Source organism: Pinus tabuliformis, chromosome 5_2, assembly GCF_031772625.1.
Source record: "Pinus tabuliformis cultivar Carrire ecotype Pingquan chromosome 5_2, CPIR1, whole genome shotgun sequence".
Classification (NCBI taxonomy): Eukaryota; Viridiplantae; Streptophyta; class Pinopsida; order Pinales; family Pinaceae; genus Pinus; species Pinus tabuliformis.
In genome coordinates this window covers 139,602,657-139,626,381 of record NC_142306.1, presented here as the reverse complement: position 1 = coordinate 139,626,381, position 23,725 = coordinate 139,602,657, and positions in this window count along the sequence as shown.

Here is a 23,725-nt window from a genome sequence, read left to right as displayed (position 1 = left end):
TCTTTTGTTTAATAATTGAATTTCATGATTTACATATTAAGTTCACCTCAGAGTGTCATAACATTATTAGTAACATATGAAATTATATACAAATAGAAATATCATCATCAATGAAATATAACATAAAGGAATAATAGAATAAAATCATTCACACATAGAGACACCAGGATTGGTCGAAGACCAGGGAAAAACCCTACAAGGGGGAAAACCCTTTGAAATTATTATTCTTATTATATTGTCATAAAATTTTCAAGAAAGAGAGATTGAAATAATCCAATTCTTTATTCACAAGGCTATCTAACAAAACTAGCGAAAAAATATCCTAGATATGAACCTAGTAATAATACTAATCAAAATCGTAATGGAGAAGCTTGCAATCAATTGTTAACATCTACGGTCCGCTATCGAAATCTGTGACCAACTATAAAAAAATCCCTAAGTCTCAGTCGCATGAAGTTGATCGCCATGCATGCGGCTTAAGAATTTTGAGTACATGGAGAGGCTTGTATGCATGTGGTTGTAGCGAAAAATTTCATATGGCAACCTTGTGGCTATGAACTAAAATCCCTAATATGTACAAGTGAGATCAAACCCTACAATTTTGGACGTATGCAAACAACATCCCCATGAACCAATTTCAAGCCTATGCAATCCAAAACCAAACAATAGAAAAGAATAATGTTTGAGGAAAATCTCTTAATGAGGGTCCCTTGACTTGTATTTATAGCCATAAAAAAGTTTCTACTTTCCTTTTATGGCCGACCTATCCTTTTGTGCAGATGTGGATTTCCATAATAAAATTATGTTTTTCATTAACCAAATTAAATTCTTCCAAGGACTAGGATGGGTTTTTATTTATGAGGAATATTTTACAATAGACGGAATTTGTCCCTGAGGTACCAAATTACAAAATAATTAGGAAAATAATAACGAGGTGTAAAATCGAGTGATAACTCATAAATTTAGCTTGGTAGTTAGCTCTCTGTCAATTTCTTTCTATCCATACATCAATCCTTCCTTTTAGTATAATTTCTTGGAGGATTATGTTTGATATTATTTATTAAGGGTATAGCTTAGATATTTCTTTTTGAAGATTAAAAATATCATATTAAGAGGAAACTTCATTTTTCATCATGTGAATATGATATTATAAGTCATTGTAATGGTATTTTTATGTAAAACATTTTTCTAATTAAGGTAGAATTGATAGGTGCAAAATATTATATTTCTATATATGTATTCTTAGAATATAAAATATTTTATCTTCTATATCTTAATGTGAGAACTATATTCCCCTTTATATAACATTATCTTCCTCCAATCCCTCTAATGTTGGAGGATCTTTCACTACATATTCACCAAAATACAATTGTTTCTACCTTATGGAACTTAGATTCGTTATGTTATTTTCAATAATTAATATAAGATATATTTCACATGTGATCCAACTTACTAAGGGACCTTCTCTATATGAAAAGTGGTGATGCTTCCAATATTGGATATGAAATGTCCTAAATATTTATCATTTATTATGTTTTTCACATCTATCCCTAAAAATAGTTTTTTTATTTCTAATTATATCCTTGTTTTCCTTTGTATATAACTTGTTTTAGTTTTTTAATTCATTTCACCTTTTAACTTTATCTTATAGAATGAAGTCATTATCTATAAATATTATGGACCCTTGTAGACTTTGGAATATTTACGTCAATTCAATTTTACAATTTTAATTTAATTATAATGAATTATTAAGTGGATGGTAGAGACTTAACGTGTATTGAATATCCAAAAATATTCTAAGATGTATGCAGAAATCAAAGATTGACATTTATCTCATGTGCATTGATTGGTTTATATATAATTTTTTGGTGTTATTATTTGGTTATAACATCAATAATTTTAAAATTTGTAAAAATTTATGCAATACTGATTCACCCCTTATATGAGGATTATCCTAGTTTCTAATTGGTTATTTATCTTGTGAACTCCAAAATTAAGAACTTAGTGAAAAACACAGTCTCTATTAGTGAATAAATCATTAATTTGATGAGGATAGGATAGAATGTCCCATATGCAAGTGTGAGATTGTAATTTATAGAATATTTTATAATTTTCTTATGTTTCGCGAGCATTCAATGCTACATCCTTAGATTCCAAAAAGTATATAAGATATCAATAGTGTTGAGAGACTCTAATAGGATTTTTGTTTTATCCAAAAACCACACTAGTATTAAATGAGAAATATTTCCAAGACCATAATAATATTTCTAGCCTCTATTTGTCCTTCTTCGAGTTAACGCTTTGATAAATATAAATTATGAAACATCTATTTAATATAATACCTATAGGCTATCATTGGAACACATGAAATTAACTTATCTAATGTTTTTAGATTTGATTGTTATAAATGTTCTTTTATTATTATTAATTGTCATACCCATACTATAGAACAAATCGTTAAGAATATTAAGTTTATTTCTAAGAAGATATGGTATAATCAACATAACGACAATATTTTCAGCAAAAATAATAAGGATGATGGTTGTTCTAGCTAGAGACATGACAACACACCATATCTCTTCTATGCAACATCACACATTTCAATGTACATGCTAAGTTGGGTAGGGGTTAGAGAATAAGATTTACTAAATCCTATATTATAATTAATTTCTTTCAAATGATCCATATATTTCCTAGGCATGCTAATAACAATATCATATAACCTTTCGTAATTTCTTTTAACTTGAAAGAAAAATTTATATCTTTTAATTCATAACTTAGTTGTACCCAATGTGTAAATTTGACAAAGTAACATGATATGAGTTATGTTATTGTGACACACCATGGAAATGACCCTAAATTAATAAGGAAAATAATAATTTCATGTAAAATAGAATGATAACTCTTAAATCTAGCTTGATATTTGGCTCTTTTGCAAATTCTTTCTAGCCATGCATGAATCCTATTTTTTTAGGAATTTCATGCATCATTAGGATTGAAACTATCGGTTAAGTGAATAACTTAGTTGTTTCTTCTTCAAGAATTAAAGTATCGTATCAAGATGATATTTACCTCATTTCTCATCTTGTGAATTTCATATTCTAAGTCATTGTAAGGATATTTTATATATATATATATATATATATATATATATATATATAAAAATATTTTATTCATAACGGTAAAATCAATAGGTGAACAATAGCATATTTCTATATAAATCTTCTTAGAAAATAAAAGGTTCTCCCTTTGGAAGATTAATATAAGAAAAATATTCCTCTTTATATAACATTGTGCATCGTCAAATCCGTTAAGGGGGGTGGATATTTTGCTACATATTCAACAAAGGGTAAATTTTCCTATGTTATGGACCTTACATTATGTATACTCCTTTCAGTATCTAACATGCCATGAAATGCACATGCGGTCCATCTTAGAATGTGACCTTCCCTCCATGGAAAGTGTCCAAATTTTTTATCCTTTACAACTTTTTTACCTCTATCCCTATTATTAGTTTTTTATTTCTAATTATATCCCATTTTCCTTTGTATTTGACTTGTTTTATTTTTGAATTCCTTTCACAATTTAAGTATACCTTCTAGAATGAAGTCTTCATTTATAAATATTATCATCCCTTGCATATTTAGAAGTTTCACATTGATAAGTGTGTCTATTTTGGAATAGGGATTCTACAACTGTAATTTAATTCTTGGGAATTATTAGTTGGATAGTAGAGACTTAACATCAACTAAATATTCTAGAAGATTCTTAGTATTGTGCACAAATCAAAGTTTGAGATTTATCTCATGTTTGTTGTGTGATTTATAATGTTTTGGTTTTATTCTTTAGTTATAACATAAATAATTTTAAAATTTGGTAAAAGAATACTATAATATGAATTTACCCCCCGCTAATTATTATCCTAGTTCCTAATATGTTATTTATTTGATTATTCTAGATTAAGTAACTAGTCAAAACGATGGTCTCTATTAAGGAATAAATAACCTATATGATGTCGATAGGATAGAGTGTATCATATTTAGTTGTGAGATTGTAATTTATGAAATATTTTAGAATTAACTTTTCTCTCCCTACTATTCGATTCTAGAGACTTAATACTTTTTTTTTTTTGGGGGGGGGGGGGATATGGATAGGAGATGAGGAGGAAGTAGCGGAGGAGGAAAAAAACATACTTATACAAACCATGAATCCACCAACCTCATAAGCCAAGGCTGCGTGACAATCCATTGGAGAAAAAGTGGACATCAAAGATGGATTTCTATCGCACTTGGTACTTGCACCAGATGGAGACACATATTTAATAAATGATGATTCTTTATGAGAAAATTAGGCATTCAAAAGGGGGAAACTAAGAATGGGAAATGGTATTGGAAATGAACGATGATATGTTTGACTTCATGGCACTAAAAACACCTAAAGTGTATTCTTGAGTAGGATATTTATATGCTCGAGAGGAGTAGATATGGAGAGGAGAGAAGGAGTAATAAGGAAGAGGGGTAAAAACCATACTTATAGAAACCGTGAAACCACCAGGGAAAATTTAACGGTGGAAATTAATCTTAAAGTTTGAAAATCTTCACGAATATCACTAGTCCATAACCTGCAATATGTAAAATATTTGGAAATAATTTTGTAAAAATATTCAACTTCTAATAATTTTTAATCTTATCTATATAACATCTTGGATAGTCTTAAGGTAAAATAATTGTATACCCTAAATTTTTGGCGAATAATTTGTAGAAAAAATGTATATTAGTGAATCTTTTTTTGGAAAACCACCTGTGAATATTAGCTCCTAAAGTTTTCCCTAGAAGCCACCAACATTAGAATCCCATCCTACATGAACACCCAAAGGAGGAGAAACAAAGAAAGAATGTAGAGTGTTATCACATGCAGTAATAGCACTAGATAGAGTCACACCTCAAGAGAGAAGGGGCCTTTATGAAAATTATGGGATTTTTGAAAGGGGGATGCTAAAGTTGACGCCTTGTGGTGGATATCAACAGTAAGATGTTTGACTTCATGGAAAAGAATACCCCTAAAGGATATCCTTGAGTAATCAATCATTTGGAGTTGTTTTGAACGTTAAAAATCTAATCAAGTCCCAATGATGATAAAGCTTAGATTCCCATCTTGCATGTAATGCAATAAAAATGTTAATTTTATTCCCAATAGCTATAACATACCACCTCATACACCATAAATTTTTTTTCTTACTAACAAAACTAGTAACGAGGATCTTTATTCCTATCACATAGATACTTGTATTGTGTGCACACATCTAAACAATTAAAGTGTATCAAAATTATCATTGAATCTATAATTTAGTTATGTCTTCATACTGTGGTTAATATTGCTATATTCATTTCCTTTTCATAATTTAATTGTATTAACATTATTCAATATTATTAGAAAACATAGCTAATGTTGCTTATGTGGATCTTTATTTCACGCTTGTCACTATAACATGTGGTGCACTTTCAAGTATTCATAATATCCTAGTCCATGTTCATTGTAAGGGATTAGACCCTCCCTTGTTAACCTTTTCTTGGGTTATAAATATTTCAATCATGTTAATTTGTATCACTAGGTTTCATGACCTAAACATATAGTGTCTCCCAAAATGCGCTCTATGAATGGAATGTCTTCTATCAATATACCTTCCCAATTGGAATAGGCCACGTAATCATTACCCATGCGCTTTCACATCGTCCTTGTATTTTTTGCACTATGAATCATGCTTGTATTTTTTGCACTATGGATGGTTGGTATTTGTGATAATAATCAGACAATGGAGATTCATTCAGGTTTTACCAAAGTTTTAGAAAACCCTAAGCCATGTCCCATTGGTGCATTCGGATTATGTTCTTATGACCAGGCATTGTTCTATTCCTCTATATTTGCAATGTCTCCCTCCATGCCATTAATTTGTTTCACAAGTGTTATATTGTTGTCTCCCCATGCAATTTTGTCTTTACATAGAAGAATTTTTCCATCTATCGAGGCCTAAACAAATGGTAAATTTTTTGGCTGATTCCCTTCTATATTTTACATTGTCAATCCCCTTCTTTTTCAATTGCATTACTTATTTATTTCTGTGATTTTCCTAGGAGTGTTCTAGGTATATAAAGGTTTAATATTAGAGTTATTTGAAACTTCCCTAGCAAGGATGGCCGCAAAGAGGTACTCTCCATGCTTACCTTCCATTTCATCTAACTCGAGACTACTTTATGTTGTTTGTTTTTCATGTATTCCACATATTTCTAAGGGTTTTCATAGTACTTCTTGTCCACCGTGAATACACAATGATGAAACCATCACACACCATTTCCCTTGCCAATATTTGGGCTTCATAGTGAATTGGGTAAGTTATTATTTGACTTGTATTTCATGATTAACTTTCAAACTAAAGGACGTTGTAAAATTTATGGTTTTATTCCTAATGCTTCATTTAGAGTTGTTCGAAAATTTTGATTTAAATCATCTTTCGCACTGAAGTCCATTGTGAAATTCAGGGTTTTATTCCTCACGCTGTTGGGTCCCTATAATACTAGTGATTACCCCATTACTATTGTAGTTATACCCCTTATTTATATTGTTGTGCCCCTATTACCCCCATATTGTTATTTATGTGCCCCATAGAATCCTTCTATTGTTATTTTTGTGGCTTTATATTATTATTGTTAGGTCGGCTGGATTATATTGTGACTCCCTAGACTCCTATATATAGAAAGGAGGTTTTGTCATTTGTATCATCCAAGAATTGTTCATTTATGTAATGTAAAGGAGGTTGCCCCCTCGAAGAGGCTGAATTCTAAGGCGTTGATCTATCTTTTCTTGAGCTGGTTTCATAACATTTGGTATGAGAGCTTTGGATTCTAGGGTTTCGCTGCTCCAAACAGGTCATCGTGGAATTTTCGCTATAACGTTTTTTCTGTGACATTTCAGAAGTCGCAAAAAAAACCCATTTGAGAAGAAATCACGCTGAACCTTGGGTCCGAATTTCACAGCTTTTCACGTGATATTTGTGGAGATATGATCTGAGGAAGTTGGTCTTTTTGCAGACTTGTGAATTACATTCAAAACAGGTGACTTGGGGAAAATCGTCATAACTTTCTCTCTGGGGATCGGATTGAAATTTCGTAAGAAGGTAGAGAAAGAGGACGGACTTTAGTTTCTTGTGTGTGTGTTTCAGATTCAAAGGTTGAAACAGTGACTCGTGGCACGTCGTACAAGCTCGCTCTACTGAACCAGTCTAAAAACAGGTCACTGTGGGAGATTTCACATAACTCTTCCTTGGAGAATCCAATTTGGCTGAGACTTGTGGCATTGGAAAGAGGACGCAGAGGGCTACTACAAATAACAATTTCAGAATTAGATGATCCCAAATTACAGAGATACATCAGATTCAATATCAGGCTTCTATAAAGTAAAAAAAGGTGTGTAGTTTTTTTTTTAATTTTTGTGTAAGCTTGGTTTAACGGAATTCAAAGGGCATAGTAAAGCATTATTATCGGTAACTGACGCCCCGAGGAAAGAAAATTCAAACACCTAGTAAGGAACCTGAAAGCTCTAGCATGACCCATGAAGAAGAGGAAGAAATGCTACATGATATATCAACATTACAAGAACAAGTGCAACAAATGTCACGCTCACAAAAGCTAACAACAGCTAAGATAAGTGGCGTGGAATCAAAGATAAATGGCGTGGAATCTAAGATAAATGGCATGGAATATAAGATAAAGGGCATGGAAGCTAAGATGGATGATTCGAAGACATATTTGAAGAGAGACATGGTAGATTTGAAGATAGATATGAAGACAGACACAGAAGAATTGAAGAAGTTGCTACAAGAAAAGGTCACTAGTGGTGAAAAGTTAGTAAAGGAAACTCATGATGAGAACAAAAGAAATGTTAATAATGATTCCATAGATGCTAATGTTGGATCGAAGAATCACCATATTCCAAAAATCGATATGAGGAAGTTTGATGGCAAGGATCCCGCCACATGGATATTACAGATGGAGCAATTCTTCAATCTCAATAATGTACAAAACACACAAAAGGTACGTATGGCAACTGTATATTTGGAACCAAATCAGTTTGTATGGTATCAATGGCTTTGCTCTTGTAAATTTATCACTTGGGCAATTTTTACGGAAGAATTGATAGCACATTATGAAGATACAAAAAGCAACACTTTTTTTAGCCAATTGATAAGTCTCAAATAAAAGGGTTCAGTAATGGAGCACATTGAGGAGTTCCAAAAATTGAACATAAGGGTAAAAGATATTCCAGAGGAGCATAGGATTGATGTGTTCATAGGGTCTTTAAAGGATAATATCCAACATGATGTTCGCCTTTGGGAACCTGATTCATTAGAGAAGGCATTCAGGTTAGCAAGAAAAATGGAAAGCAAAATTATGGCAACCAGGAAGCATACCACTCACAACTATAAAGACGGAAGTGTTGTTTCCCCTAGTCTTCCACAACCTATAAGGTGGACACGACAACAATTGGAATAAAAAAGAGCAAAAGGGCTTTGTTACAGTTGTGATAGCAAATACACTAAAGGTCATAAGTGTGCTGAGAAGAAATTATTCTACATAGATTGTGAAGAGGAAGAAGAAAAGGAGCAAGAAAGGTCAAAAGAAGAAGATATACTTCAGGAACAAAGCCTAGATGAAGAACAAATAAATCCGACCATATCTTGTAATGCATTGGCGGGAATTACCACTCCTCAAACCATCAAGATAGAAGGACAAATCAAGAAGAAAAAGGTAATAGTGTTGATTGATTCAGGAAGCACCCACAATTTTATTCATTGTAGGGTAGCAAAAGAATTGAATTTCTTCCTATATCCAGCACCAGAGTGTCAAGTGATGATTGCAAATGGAGGAACAATAAATTGCTCTGGAAAGTGCCATAATATCAAGCTATCCATGGGAGAATATGTATTGACTAGCCCAATGCTTTCCATTCCAATTGGAGGTGCGGATGTTGTACTAGGAGTCTAATGGCTACAATCCTTGGGTACAATAGCTTTTAATTTTCAAGAACTTTTCATCAAATTTTCTATGGAAGGAAAGGAAGTTGAATTAAGGGGTATTGCAGGGAAACCAGGAAAGATATTCAGCTCTCATGGTATGACAAAGCTTCTAAAAAAGGAGCAAAGAGGTGTAATTGCACAATTATGCTCGCTAGATGTTTCCACATTGGAATCATCTATTTCTCCAGATCTCCAAAAAGTCTTGGACAATCATTCTAAGGTATTTGAGACTCCCAAGGGTCTCCCACCTATGCGTGATCATGATCATGCTATTCATCTGATTCCAGGAAGTGTTCCTCCAAACATCAGGTCGTACAGATATCCCTATGTCCAAAAAAGTGAAATTGAACGTATGGTTGCAGAAATGCTAGAGGCTGGTATAATTCAACCGAGTCAAAGTTCTTTCTCAGCTCCAGTAGTATTGGTGCACAAGAAGGATGGATCATGGCGCATGTGTCCGGATTATAGGGAGCTCAACAAGCTCACTATTAAAGATAAGTTCCCCATTCCTGTTATTGATGAATTACTCGATGAATTGCATGGATCAATTTACTTCACCAAGTTGGATCTTCGTTCGAGATATCATCAAATCAGAATGAATGTTGAAGACATTCCGAAAACAACATTTAGAACTCATGAGGGTCATTATGAATTTTTGGTCATGCCTTTTGGCCTTACCAATGCACCTTCAACATTTCAAGGTTTGATGAATTCAATTTTCAAACCATTCCTTAGAAAATTTGTGTTAGTATTTTTTGATGATATACTAATCTACAACAAGTCTTAGAAGGATCATGTTGAACATGTTGACAGGGTGCTACAACTATTGGAGGAGAAACAATTATATGCAAAAAGATCCAAATGTTTCTTTGGAGTCCAGGAGGTGGAATATTTGGGTCATATTGTATCTCATGAAGGGGTTAAGGTAGACCCTAGAAGAATTAAATCCATTAAGGAATGGAAAATCCCCACATCCATAAAGCATCTGCGAGGATTTCTTGGGTTGATAGGGTATTATCGCAAGTTTGTTAAGAATTATGGGAGAATAGTAGCACCTCTAACAACATTATTGAAGAAAGATTCATTTTCATGGACTCTGGAAGAAACAAAGGCCTTTGAACATCTTAAAGAGGCAATGTGCCAAGCACCGGTCTTAGCTACACCGAACTTCACAAAAACCTTTATCGTGGAATGTGATGCTTCAGGAAATGGAATTGGTGCTGTTCTAATGCAAGATGAAAGACCCATTGCTTTTGAAAGTCGTCCAATCAAGGGAAAGTTTTTAAGCAAAGCTATTTATGAGAAGGAAATGTTGGCAATACTCCATGCACTTAAGAAATGGCGACCCTACCTAATGGGAAGACACTTCAAGGTAAAAACGGATCATGATAGCCTTAAATACTTTTTAGAACAAAGATTATCCTCTGAAGAGAAACAAAAGTGGGTCACAAAGATGTTGGGTTATGACTTTGAAATCATCTACAAAAAAGGGAAGCAAAATGTGGTGGCAGATGCACTCTCAAGAAAGGATGAGGATGTGGAAGCATTGTTGTGTGCCATTTCTATTATCCAACCAGATTGGATAAACGAAGCAAGGGAGGAATGGAAGAATGACGAAGAAGTGTGGGCACTTATTCGAAAGCTACAACAAGATTCCAGTACTTCTGATACATTTAGCTGGCAAAATGATTCGTTATGGTACAAAGATCGCTTATACCTCTGTAAGAATTCCCAGCTAAAACAAAAGATTCTTATGGAATTGCACACTTCTCCCTTAGGAGGGCACTCAGGATTTTTAAAACTTACCACAGGGTTAAGAAGGAATTTTTTTGGGATGGCCTTAAATCAGATATTCAAAAGTTTGTGGCGAAATGTTTGGTTTTCCAACAAAATAAAGTTGAAACAATTAAGACACCAGGTCTATTACAACCTTTATCCATTCCAAGCCAACGTTGGGAGGAGGTTTCAATGGATTTTATTACAGGTTTACCCAAGTCTGAGGGAAAGAGTGTCATCATGGTGGTAGTTGACAGACTTACCAAGTATGCACACTTTTGTGCATTATCACATCCATTTAAAGCCAGTACAGTTTCTACTGCATTTATGGAAACAGTTCAAAAGCTACATGGAAACCCAAAGATTATTGTAAGTGACAAAGATCCCATTTTCACTGGAAATTTTTGGACAAAATTATTTTCTTGTCTTGGTACTCAGTTAGCTCATAGCTCATCTTATCATCCTCAATCTGATGGGCAAACTGAGATAGTAAACAAATGTTTGGAAGGATATCTTCGTTGCTTTGTATCTGATAGACAGACACAATGGGTCAAATGGTTGCCTCTGGCTGAATGGTGGTATAACACTTCCTTCCATATAGCAACAAAAATGACCCCATTTATGGCACTTTATGGGTATCAACTACCATCCATCACATCATATTTAAGAGAAAATTCTAAGGTTCAGGCAGTGGAACATCACATCGAACATCAACAACAAGTCCTCCAACTCTTAAAGGATAACCTCGTGTTGGCACAAAATAGAATGAAACAACAGGAAAATCAACATCGCAGTGAAAGAAGTTTTGATGTAGGTGATTGGGTATTCCTACGGCTACAACCATATAAGAAAATGTCCCTAAAGCAAGCTAAGAAGGATAATAAATTATCACCAAAGTATTATTGCCCGTACAAGGTGTTGCAAAAGATTGGTACTATGGCATACAAATTGGAGCTTCCTGCAGCTTCTCGATTGCACCCAGTTTTCCATGTTTCATGTTTAAAGAAGGTTATAGGTGACAAGCTCCCAATTCAAACAATATTGCCAGAACTTGACGAGGAAGGAAAAATTATATTGGAACCGGAAGCACTCACAGAAACAAGAGCTCGACAGCTACGAAATCGATCAATTTCAGAGTATCTTATCAAGTGGAAGAACTTATCCGCTGAAGATTCCACATGGGAGGATGAGAATTTTATGCAGAAGTATCCAGAACTACTCAAGCGTTGAGGACAACACTTTTTTGAAGGAGAGGGGCATGTTGGGTTCCCTATAATACTAGTGATTACCCCATTACTATTGTAGTTATACCCCTTATTTATATTGTTGTGCCCCTATTACCCCCATATTGTTATTTCTGTGCCCCATAGAATCCCTCTATTGTTATTTTTGTGGCTTTATATTATTATTGTTAGGTCGGCTGGATTATATTGTGACTCCCTAGACTCCTATATATAGAAAGGAGGTTTTGTCATTTGTATCATCCAAGAATTGTTCATTTATGGAATGTAAAGGAGGTTGCCCCCTCGAAGAGGCTGAATTCTAAGGCGTTGATCTATCTTTTCTTGAGCTGGTTTCATAACACACGCTTCATTTAGAGTTGTTTGAAAATTTTCATTTAAATCATACTCTGTAGAATTATTACATATCTATAATATTTTCGATTACTCGTGGTCATGCTCTTGGCCACTCGAAAAAATTGTTGTTGTTTCATAATAATACCTACAACTTATGATACCAAACCTAATTTTATTACCCTTACTCTAGCAAATGTGTATGGAAAATTGTCAACATTTTTTGTGGGATTGATTTTTTTAATTTTATTTAATTATTTTCAACGATATATGACAATAAATTTGTTTATGTGGATTCTCTAGGGTGATATCGTTGGAGGAGTTACATTCGTTAGATCTAGGTAACCACTAAATTTCATTGTTGGAATTACATTTTCATTCGGTTTATAACCAATTCATACTTTAAGACCTTGTTGTTTATAACTCCATCTCAGGGTTTCTTCTCAGGTAAGACTCAGCAAAATATCCTCATGCTAGATCCTTTTCTCTTTAATGAACCTCATCCTAGATTGAAAAAACATATTTCTCATTTCTAGGTCAGTAACTCTTCACACATATGTCTGAGACATATCACATAATATCAAAGATTTTATGGATATATGGATGAATAAATACTCATTCTTTTCTATTAGGTTTCTGGGATTTCTTGACTATTTCTTTGTTTAACATTGTATTAGGACTAAAAAGGCTAAAATCCTATTGTTCATGGAATTTGATATTCCCATACATTTGCAGTAATATATATATATATATATATATATATATATATATATATATATATATATATGCTTCATATATTTATATATATGTTAGTAAGGTTGTCATGTGGTTATTATAGCATGTATATAGCTTTCTTCTTTAAGATTTTTATTGTGTGATTATTTTCTCCACTAATCGTTTTTTGAATTCTTTCTTTATAATTTTTATGAATGAATGAATGAATGATATTTTAATGTCCAAGTCTATGGGACTACCAACTTTTTGGTTTTTTTTCCTTTTTCAATTCCATCATTTTCTTAGTGAAGTTAATTGATGATGAGATGACCCAAACTTCTAAAGTCCCCTGATTGAAAAGACAATTCCAAGGAATTGATGCTAACATATTGCCATAATTGTCTGTGATGTCTCTCAAAGAATCACATTCCAAACGAAATTCTTTTCCAATTCCACTATCCAGAAGTCCAAAAGCACACAGCCATTCTTCCAAAGCTTCTTTAGGTCTCTTCCACATTCCACTTTCACACTGAAGTTGATGTGAGTTAGTTCCTAATTGAGAAATAAGATTCTCTTCTCTCCATAGAATGATAAATCTAATGTACTCTTTTTGTTGGAGATCAAAAATGGGGTTGAATTCCTTAACATACTGTTAGGAATCCAAGAAAATCTCCTAGGTTGTAGCTTGGAGATGCCTGGTAACATATAAATTCAACTATTGTTGCAATGGATGAATCAAAAGAATGATGCTTGTCCAAGCCAAATAACCACTTCTTCTTTGTTTTACTCCAGACATGCGTGAACACCCCGAGACTACAAGGCATTAGACCACCAACTACTCACAACTTAGAGATTGAGTGAATATGGAGAATACTGACCACACGAGCAGATGCACAAGACCATGTGATGGCTGGCTGCAACTAGTAAGAAAGTCTGCAAATGTAATCTACTAATGCACAGACAGGATGACAGCTCTTTGGCACTAGATAGAAAGAAACTTGAATAACCTATTCAATGATACATTCAACAATCTAACACATAGATAGGCTGACATCTTTCCAGTTCTAAACCTTAAAGATCAAGAACACAACATATTAGGCACAATTTAGAACAGAAAGAAATGGAAAGTGAGCAGTTAACAACAAAAGAAGCTTGTATTAGCTGAAAATGAAGACGAAACTCTGCAAGTGACAAAATATCTACAGTCTCCAGAAGTTGAACCTTACATCAAATGCCAACCTATGAACCCGGATTACATCTTGTTTTTGGGTGTTTATAGATTTTAAATTACAAGGCCACTTGGCCATTTAGGTATGGACGGGTCATAACTGACCACCAACCGCGTTAAATTGTCTTGTGGAGTCTCTGATTATGTTTGCTTGCTTCAGAGGGTGAATTTGATCTATTTAGGTGCTGTGCTGTCCTCTTACGCAATTGGAGTGCTCGTACCAGTTGGGTTCCATAACCGATAAATGCAATCACTGGGTCATGCTCTGTCATTTTCTCCCTTGGCCATACTGTCTGTTAAACATGCTTGTTGTGGTCTGTCAGTGACTGGTACTAGTATGCTGGTTTTCTTCCTCCTCAGGCAAGTGGAGTGGTTAGGGGACGTGGACTGCATGGACGAGTGGACCATTTGGATGAGCGGTGAGAATAGTTGTCAGATCGAGGTAATGGATGGCAAAGATGGCTCGGTGGAGGTTATCAGCCATGGTGAGAGTGGGGTTGATCAGGGCCGTCAGATCTTTGGCGGATAGATCGGACGTGATCGGGCTAAGGAGTTGCGTGGTCGTTTAACGGGTGTGGGCAGTTTAGATGGGCTGTAATGGTTTTTTTGCACTACTTTTGGGCATAAAGCGGTAAAAGGACGGGGTCGCGTGATTTCGCTCAGTGATCAACATGTAGCGATGGATGAGAGAGAAAAACCGCTCTCATCGGGCTCTAACGTTTGATCAGATTGTCAGCGCGAGGAGAGTGAATGCCATCGGATTTTCATGGAAATGATTAGATGGTGGAGGACTGATCAAGTAGGTAGGTTTATCGGGAGTGACGGGAGCCGTTAGATCGGTGAGAGAAGGTCAATGATGGGGAAATGATGAAGGGTTTTAGCCAGTGCGTAAGGGCATATGGCAGGGTTTTATGAGGGTTTGGGCCTTACGCTTGGGGCTAAAGCTAAAAGGGGCTATTTTGCAGGATTTAGAGGAAAAACAGAGGAAACAAAGGTGAAGGAGGATAAGCGAGATGGAGAAAAAAAAGGAAAATGACCATTATGACCTCCTTTGAAGATGTCAACCAACAGACCAAGCCTTTTTCAAACCCTTAGAGAATCGACGTTGCATAGCAGGGCTAACACTGTCTCCTTCTGGGGATGATATCCTCCCTGTGAGGTCTCAAGAACCATGGACCATTGCCTTCTACATAAAAACAAGATTAAAAACATTGCCTAGTATTCCATTGGGAATGGAGTCTAATTAAGTCTACACTAACACTTGTAAAAGAACATATTTACAATGTTGAGGCCTAAAGGCCTTAAACAACCCAAATCTTCAAAAACTACCCATTTACTGGGCCATAAAAATTGTTTCTCCTTCTAGACTATGCAGCATGAAAGTATTGTTCCCCTCGACTTGGGCGATGATGAATGGTCCTGTCCATAAAGCATTGATTTTACCAGGATCTCCCTACCTTTCCTTGAGTGCATCCCATTGGAGAAAACAGTCATCATACTGAAGATTGATGATCTTTGACTTTCTATGAAAGGTCTCCTTCTCTTGGTCAATATGCATGTCAGCCAATTCATCAAATATTTGCAAAATTAGGTTGATTTGATCATCTACCTCAAAACGTTTAGGGCATTTGACCTTATCAGGTAGAGATGGTTTATATTTCACCCCCTCTCTATATGCTCACATCCTTGGATGTTCTTTGTGGAAGCTTTTTTACATCTTCTTGTGGCCTGAACAGTTAATATAAATTGTGGCTCGATGTATTCTTGTGTGTGGGACACAATGACTTCACCAGCTTTTGTAGCTTACTTAGAACTAGCCCCATCCAAGGAGGTGTCCCAAATCTGTGCACCTTCTTCCTCTGTGATCTGGAAAACTGCCCTTTCAAGCTGTGTGGAGGCCACCTGGGTAGGCTTCGGAATATCGTGACTGAGATTATCAATATCGGCCTTGGGCATTGAGTTGTGGCTCACCTCAGCGCCCAGGGGGCAATTATGAGGGATTGTCTCTCGAAAAAATGGAGGAACATAATATGATGGGGAACTGACTTCACCGTTTTTTATCACTGTGCTGAGGATAATAACATGTTGGTCAATTTGTAGATTTTCATAGTCATTAGAAGCTTGGCTGGCTTTAGGCTCAGGCTCTTCAAGGACAGACTTCTTGAAGGACTCATTCTTCACTGGTCCAATCAAAGGCATGTGTATTCTTGGCTTCTGAATTCCTGATTGAAAACTTAAAGAAGAAGGGGAACCTTCAAGACCTATTACCTATATGGCTGGAAATTTGACGATGATGGGGACTGCTGCTAGTTGCTTCTGCTTATAAGCTTGTTGTTCTGCAGGGACAACAAAATTAGGAGCGGGGCCTTTGGATAATGACTTCTCGTGGGAAGCCTTGGTTAAGAAAGGAGCACTGCCCTTGTATTCCATACCATGGACCTCATCATCTTCTTCAAACTCCTCTTCTTCCATGACTATATCTTGAAAAAGGGTCTTCACCCTTTGGTATTTGTTTGCATCTTTGTTTCTTTGCAAAATCTGCAACTGCTCCTTTTCTCCTCTATATGGATTTGGATTTGGAAGAGCAAAGATATTAGGAGCTTGTCCTTTCCCTGAATGTTGCTTGACCCTTAATTTCCAAACTTCAGAGGCTAATGACTCTATCATCCTGGCCATTTTATCGATCTTAGGATCTGAGGATGATGAGAGCTCACCCCTCTATCTTCTTCTATCAGCATTACCTTCGAGCCTTTCTGCAGCTATGATGTTTGATTCTACTTCCAGGGTTGCATCTTTCATATCAGCGAAAGAAGCACATCTTCTCTCCCTCAGTAGTAAACAAAAACGAGAATCGAAGGCATTGGCATAAGTAAGCTTAGCAAAAGTAGGGGTGGGTTTCACTTTATATGGTATTCTCCTGTACATGTGGTTAAATCTCTTAATGAAATCAGATAGAAGCTCACCATTTTCCCTTTGCAAGTTCCCAAATTCAATATGATAGTAGAGCAGAACTTTCCTATCCCCCCAATGCTTTAGGAACACATCATCTAAGGCCTCAATGTCTGCTATAGACCTAGGGATTAATTCTCTGAACTATTTTCTAGCCTCTCCATCTATGCTTTGGACAAATATCCTCATCCACCCATCATCTTCATCAATATCTAGATTATCAGCATAGCTATAAAAGGACTCAAGGTGCTCTTCAGCTGTCACTCCCTCTATGCCAGTGAACTTAGGCATGTATTTCTGGTATTCTCCTGTAGGCATGGCATTCAAGGGTGTAGGCAGAACTAGGGGTCCATACCTAGCAACTATGATTATTTCCATCTTAGTGGGTGCTTGTGGGCTTTCCATGACTGGAATAGATGGAAGGGTACTAGCAATTTGAGAGGTAGGGAGCTGAGAAAAGAATGACAGGGCTTAAGGAAACTAATGGACTATAGGGGAGGTGTTATTTGGACTGAGATCCAAAGGGGAACCTATTGAACAACGAGCTTTACGAATGTCTGAGGGTATTCCTTCACTGACAATGTTAGGCTCTATATCTTCAAAATGAACATGCTCAATTACAAGCCTCTCTCACAGAGATACATAAGATTGTTTAGGCTTACCTGGTCCTGATGCTTCTTTCTGTGATGTTTTTCTCTGCTTGACAATATTCTCAGGGTCAGGCACTAGGTCAGTTGGTGATTTCTGAGGATTTCTCCAAGTATGCCTCACAAATAGAGCCAGAACTATGATGTGGAGTCACCAAAAGGTTGGTCCTCCAGTAGAGTTGCTAGATAGATGATTACAACGAAAAATGTGTCCAAACTTTGTTTATCATCAAAGCTAAATTTATTTCATTCTTCCAGGGAAGCTGAGCTTCAATCTCCTCTCCCCGGTAGCGGCACCAATGATGTTAGGATCCTAACAAACTCTCCTAGGTTGTAGCTCGGAGATGCCTAGTAACATATAAATTCCACTATTGTTGCAATGGATGAATGGAAGGAATGATGCTTGTCCAAGCTAGATAACCACTTCTACTTTGTTTCACTCCAGACATGCGTGAACACCCCCAGACTACAAGGCTTTAGACCACCAACTACTGAGAGATTAGAGATTGAGTGAATATGGAGAATACTGACCACACGAGTAGATGCACAAGACCATGTGATGGCCGGCTGTAACCGGTAACAAAGTTTGCAAATGTAATCTACTAATGCACAGAGAGAATGACAACTCTCTAGCAATAGATAGAAAGAAACCTAAATAACCTATTCAATGATACATTCAACAATCTAACACATAGATAGGAAGACAACTTTCCAGTGCTAAACCTTAAAGATCAAGAACACAACATATCAGGCACAACTTAGAACAGAAAGAAATGGAAAGTGAGAAATTAACAACAAAAGAAGCTTGTATTAGCTAAAAATGAAGATGAGACACTGCAAGTGAAAAAATATCTACAGTCTCCAAAAGTTGAACCTTACATCAAATGCCAACGTATCAACCTGGACTACATCTTGTTTCTGGGTATTTATAGATTTTACATTACAAGGGCACTTGGCCATTTAGGTATGGATGGGTCATAATTGACCACCAACGACCTTTAGCTATCTGATGGAGTCTCTGACTGTGTTTTCTTACTTCAGAGGATGAATCTGATCTATTCAGGTGCTGTGTTGTCCCCTTAGGCAGTTGGAGTGCTCGTATCGGTGGGGTTCCATAACTGATAAATGCAGTCACTGGGTTGTGCTCTGTCCTTTTCTCGCTTGGCCACACTATCAGTTAAACATGTTTGTTGTGGTCTGTCAGTGACTGGTACTGGTAAGTTGGTTTTCTTCCTCCTCAGGCAAGTTGAGTGGTCAGGGGAAGTGGACTGCATTTACAAGTGGATGATTTGGATGAGCTGTGAGAATAGAAATCAGATCAGGGGAATGGACGGTGGAGATGGCTCAACAGAGGCTATCAGCCATGATGAGAGTGGGGTCGATTGGGGCTATCAGATCTCTGGTGGATAGATTGGATGGTGATCGAGCTAAGGAGTTGCATGGTCGTTTAACAGGTGCGGGCAGCTTAGATGGGCGGTAATGGTTTTTATCGCACCGCTTTTGGGCGTAAAGCAGTAAAAGGACGGGGTTACATGATTCCACTCAGTGATCGACACATAGTGGCGGATGAGAGAGAAAAACTGCCTTCATCGGGCGCTAATGTTTGATCATATTGTGGGCGCGAGGAGAGCGAATGCCGTTGGATTTTCATGGAAATGATCGGACGGTGGAGGACTGATCGTGCAAGTTGCTCTATTAGGTGCGACGGGAGATGTTACATCAGTGAGAGAAGATCAATGGCGAGGAAATGACGAAGGGTTTTAGCTAGCGCGCAAGGGCATATGGTAGGGTTTTATGAGGGTTTGGGCCTTGTGCTTGGGGTTAAAGCTAAAAGGGGCTATTTTTCGGGGTTTAGAGGAAAAATAGAGGAAACAGAGGTGAAGGAGGATAATCGGGACGGAGAAAAAAGGGGAAAATGATCGTTATGAGCTCCTTTGAAGATGCCAACCAATGGACCAAGCCTTTTTCAGACCCTTAGAGAATCAGAATTGCATAGCAGAGCTAGCACATAGTAATTCTTCTTTATACCTAACTCTTTCCCATATGACCTTACAAAACTTCTCCATAACAAAATTATTTAACTCCTTTCTATTTTTGGGACATGCATTGAGGTAAATATTCAATTTTTGCATCCATTTTTTGTTTTTTCTCATCCATGATTTGTTTGTTTCACTCATGCCTTCATTGATTATAACTTTAGGCTATTTACCTACTCCCATTTTATCAATGCTTTTTAGATACCTTATAATACCCACCATAGAAATTGCTTCGATGGTAGTTTCTCATGTTTCACTCAAGATTATCTCATATGGAAACAAATTTTTTATTTTGAACTTGCTCTTGGTCAAGCTTTTTTTTATTTTCTCAATTTGTTTCCATTTTGAAAATGGAATGTTGTTATCCCATAGTTCAGACACATATAGTACCAATGGACAAACTAGGAGTCCAAAAATCACTTTAATTGTTTTCCAATACCTAACGTTGCCTCTCTACATCTGTTTTCAAGAGCATATAATGCTTTCCACCCTCCTAAAATCTCATTGTTTGTGTAGTCCTACCAATTAAGCTTGTTGTCAAAATAGATATGTATATAGGATTAATGTCGAATAATGTAATTAGACCCAATAATTTTTTCTCAATATTATGGTATCTTGATGTTTAATGTAATTTACTATTGTTTTATTCAACATGCCCATAATTTAATATTAAGAGTTAGTGTCTAGGTTTTATTATAAAGTGTACATAGCTCACTATCACTGTTGGTTTATAATTGATACGAGGAATACAAAATTCTTCTCCCATGTTCACTTTTTTTTAACATTACACTCTAAATAGTAGAATTTTCCAATGAATGACTTTATATACCTTCACCCTTGCTATTCTCAATTCAATCCCTTATCTCTTATATGATAACCTCATTTCTTCTTCATTGGAAAATTTATGCTTACTACTTAAGTACTTCTATTGCAGATATGATTTCACGTGAATCTCACAAGAAGGGTATTAATAATTGGTGGACTACTCTGGTGTACTTGAATATAATAATCCCTTATTCTTGCAAACAAAAGGTTTAGCTAGTTTTCTTGTTTAAAAAATACTATAGGTATTACATATTTCCTTACTTGAACTCATTAGTAGTTTTTCATTATAGAATATTTCTATTTAAATTTCATATTATACATGAGATATTTCTTATGTTCCATTAATTTAATTCCTATTGATGGTATAATAACGCCTTAAAAATAACTCCTCTCTGGTGTAAATATTAAGGAATATAATTATCTGAATTCTTCTCCTAGTGGACTAGAGATAATCCCAATTTGAACTTCTCATTATATGCTTCTTTCATACTTCGCACATGAAACCAAATTACACATAATTAATAAATATGAAGGATTCTATGTGTTCTTGCAGGTCTTTGTTTTAGGTTTTTTACACTTTCCCACTATTATAATATCCTTCTCAGATAATAAGGCTAGAAACCTTACTATGAATAGAATTTGATCCATGCATTTTAACAGATACTTCTACACATACATCATCCGTTAGTCTGAATGCATTTATTTGATACTATTCAGTACATACTGACAACCATATAAATAACTATTTAGTATATAATAACCAACATAAATAACCATTTATTTTCATCCTAACTGGCCTAGTATTCACATGTATGATACTTTCTATAAATCGTGTCAAGGTTAACTTAAAAAAATTCTTGAATTGTTTAGTTAAGATTCCTAAGAGAGAAAATTAGAAAATATGACGTGCAAAGAAATAAAAAATCACATCAAAAGTGTCTAACCCTAACTAGGTTCTCGGGAATACTCAAGAAGTGAGCAAGTTCCACCCGACCAACAAATTTCGATGAACAATTCCCCCAAAGGATTTACTTATTGGCTTTAGGAATCTTCAACATTCTTATCGTCCTGAATGTCTTCCTTGTAGATCTTTCCAACATATTTTTCCTTAGCAATGTTTTTCTTTAAGTGTTTTCATCCCTTAGTTACCTAGAATTTTTCCTTAAAACAAGACGAAGTCTTTATTTTTCTTTAAAGCACACCTTTATGTCCAACTATGATTTTGTTTTGACATTTTCATCTAACATAAGATTTCTCTCAAGCTAAGAATTTAGCATAATATTTCTCTCCCATTATGCATTTTTTTACAGTAATTTAATAGTTTAAAAATAGTCATGTCCTCAAAAAGAACAAGATAGGGGTGTTACATAACCCCCCTCTCAGACTGAACACCATTCTTGGTGTTCTTATTTCAGTTCCTTTTCTACTCGAAAAACAAAGGAAATGTTTCACTTATTTTATCCTCCATCTCCTAGGTAGCATGTTTTAATATGGAATGCTTCCATTACACTTTAACGTGGGTGATGACTTGATTATGGAGCATTGTTTCCCTCTAATTTAATATTTACAGTGGTTCAGCTTGGAATTCTCCTTATGATTCAATATGAAACATAACCTTATCAATCACATGGGTAATTTCATGAAGATTATTTTTCAATAAAGAGAAATTAAAAACATTATGTCCCTTTATATGACTTGGCAATGCTAGCTCGTATGACTCTGATCCAACTCTTGCTAGTATATCGAACAATCCATAGAATCTTAGTGCTAACTTAGCATAGGTTTATATTCTTGATGTACTCTTCTTTGGTTTAACTATGATATACACATGTTGTCCCACCTTATACTCCTTGTGCATTCTCTTTTGATCTACCTATATTTTCTTCCTATCTTGGGTAGTGTTCAAATTATGTCTTATTTTATTTACCGCTTACTCCATTTCTTGCAAAATGTTAGGTCCTAAACCAATCTATGTTCCGCCTGATGAAAACACAAAGGAGTGTGGAATTTCCACCCATACATAGCTTCAAATGGAGTCATTCTCATAGACACTCGATAGCTATTATTATAATAAAATTATTTTAGATGTAAATAATCTTCCCACTTGGTGGGACAATCGATAACATACATCCTTAAAATGTATTCTAGTATCTAATTTTTTCTTTCGGTTTGACCATTTATTTAAGGATGATTAGATGTACTAAAATTCAATTTCATACTGATACCTGCAAACAATTTCATGTAGAAGTTTGAAGTAAACTTAACATCTCTCTCTGATATAACTATTTTCAGCATTCCATGTAGCTAAAAATTTTCCTTCGTGAAAATATCTTGAATCTATGCTACTTCAAACATGGAGCAGATAGATATAAATTGGGTTTCATTACCTAACTTTTCTACTACTACCATAAATGAATCATGTTGTCTCTTGGTTTTGGGAAGAAAAGTGATAAAATCCAAACATATAACTTCCAATTTCCACTCCATAATGGTTAAAGGGTTTAGTAGTCTAACTAGGTGTTGGTGCTCCACCTTCACCTCCTATCGTTCTAAATACTTCACCAAATATTCTCACACTTCCCATTTTATTCCCTACCAATAAAATTCATTTCTTAACATTGTGATCATCTTCTAGATCTAGGGAAACCTAAATATTTTTTTCGATGATTTTCATTCAAAATTACATGCTTCAATGAAAATTCATTTGGGATGTATATTCTATCTGTGAAATTCAATAATTCATCTTGATTTCTTCCATAACTAGGAAACTTTGTATGTTTGATACATACTCATAATCTTCATATTTTAAAGTTGTTACCCTTATCTTCTCTCCAAAATCTGTCTTTTCATTACTCACAAAAATTTCGGCTATTTGAGTTTCATTTCTCCATAGGGCATATTCTGCT